Below are 2,613 nucleotides of genomic sequence, written 5' to 3' on the forward strand. Positions count from 1 at the left end.
GATATAAATTTGTTGATATATAGGATTATCCTACGAGATGAAATTTGTTGCACATGAAATTATATTCTAAGTTGGTGAAGGATTGCCCCAATATTTGAGATATTTTACCAACTTAGGGGGAAGAATTGAAGTAAGTTGGCAAAATTATAAAATTATATTAGTTGATCCCTCTAATGATACTTTGTAAAGTTACATGCCAACTTTTCTATCAACATATGTTGCACATCTATGATTTGATTTGTATACCGCTATGACCCATCCAGAGGCATAAAGAGATATGTATTTTGATCATAGTGATAATGATATTATGTGCATACATTAAGATAGATCTTGCCAATTTTTCTTTAAATTACTACACCTGAAGTGTAGATTCTATGACCAGTTCCAATATAAATATGTGATATATGGTAAGATAGTGCAGTCGATACTTTTAAAGTATAATAATAGTATATTAATACCATAGTGTGAGAAATACCCTTGATAGGCGGTATAGATATCTGAATTATTATAATAGATGACCCATTATATAAGATAAATTATGATGGTACCAATGAGAAATGTATTCAAATATCATTGTCAAAATAGAATGCAAATTAAAATTGTATCTTGAGGAATTATATGATACCGGTATATGATGTAATCGATATAATATGCATATGTAGAAGGAATAGGCTTGTGAATAAAGGATCAGAAATATATGTCCATTTTGATGTCGACATGAAACTAAGATAATAAATCAAAAGCTTATCATGGACAAGAAGCCCAACGAAATATGAATTCTAATGATCAAAAGTTTATCATGGACTAGCAGTCCAATTAGAAAATGGATTTCTGAAATCCACACTATATAGTGTTTGCATTATTTAGTCTTTAATTTATGTGCATGTTTGAGTTTTAGATTTATGCATTACTCATTGTATGTGTAGGATGTAGTTTGATGCATTACTCATTACATATATATTTTGTTTAATATCTTATCAAGATTTCTATATCTTATATTACACGTATGTATTAGTTTCTATACGATAATTGTGGTATGTGTGAAAGTTCATTAAGGTATAGTAAGGCATATTTGGATATACGACGTATTTAAATACCCAACCCTACAAATTTTGTATCTTGAATATTGTAATCTTATCTCTTGAAAAGTCAATGTCACTACATCATTGATATCTCAACATGAAGTTTGAGTATGTGAGCTTCAACCAGTCTTTATATTCATTGGTGAATTCTCATATAAAACATGAAATGTCTAATTAAAGAATAACATTGTGATATCATTGAGAGAGAATAATATTCTTATGGTCCAGAAGAGCCAAGAGCAAAATATGTAATTAGTTTCTTAATTACATGATATTGGAAAATGAAATATGATGATATCAAGTGTTGCCATGAAATTATATTTGGATAATGTGATCAATATTGATCATTATTTTGTAGTACATATGACCTCCAGAAGAAGGCATACATTTAATTGTTATGACAATTCGAAACAAAAATATCGAATGAAATAGTGGTGAACACTTGTATTACTTCCACAAGGCCGAAGAAATGAAGTCGTTTGAATAAGTTCATGTAAAGATTTGAATATTCAAGTTCAATTTGAAAGGATCAGTTATCAAGAAATGGTGTTCTGCTACATGGGAGAAGTTATCCAACCACATCATGTCAGATTTATTATTGCACTTGAAGATTTCACGTCATGTACTTATCAGGGGGAAAAAAATATGCATTGCACTCTTTTTTCCTTGACCATGGTTTTGTCCCACATTGGGTTTTCCTAGTAAGGTTTTTAATGAGGCAGCATCTTGAGCGTATTACGAAGAATGTTGTACTTTTTATCTTTAATTAGGTTTTTATCCCACAGGGTTTTTCCTATTAAAGTTTTAACGAGGCACGATCTTCGATAATGGACATCCAATGGGGAGTGTTATGAAATATTGTGTGGTTGACCATTATACTCCTTGTATCATTTCGGAATATTTTAGATATAGGGTTTATTCTTATCCAAACAACCCTTATTATATTGTATGTATATATAGCATCATCATATGGAATAAAGATATACAAATCAATTCCCTCTCAATCTCTTATGTTTCTCCTTATTTTACAACATTATATATATTTAAGTAGTAGTTATTATCTCTCTAATCTTTAGGCTGCATGTTCTATTATATTTTTTAAAATCAATCATCTTTTTATTTTTTAAGGAAAAAAAAAACATAAAAGGAAAAAGAAGTTTTGGCAGGAAAATTTTTGTTGTGGACGCGACATGTGTATTTTTGGGATAATGTTGGTGATTACTTTAGTATATAGTATATTGATTGATTTAATTCAAACTCAATAGGCCAATGCTTAAAATGTAAACTTCAGAATTACATAACTCCGACACCCTGTTGTACGTTTAGTGTCCACAAGGCAATTAAAAAAAAGAGAAAAAAAAAATTAGAGTATAGTTAAGAGAAACGTTGGTGGGTATTAGTAAAAGTAAGAGAGAATGGTGATTTTTTTTTTTTTATCATTTGTGAAATAAAAATATGATCGTCAAAATGCTAATGAACAAGAGAAGACAGAAAGTGGGTAGAGAGAGAATGATAAAGCCACTTTTTGTTC

The sequence above is a fragment of the Chenopodium quinoa genome, unplaced genomic scaffold (genome assembly GCF_001683475.1).
Source record: "Chenopodium quinoa cultivar QQ74 unplaced genomic scaffold, ASM168347v1, whole genome shotgun sequence".
Lineage (NCBI taxonomy): Eukaryota > Viridiplantae > Streptophyta > Magnoliopsida > Caryophyllales > Amaranthaceae > Chenopodium > Chenopodium quinoa.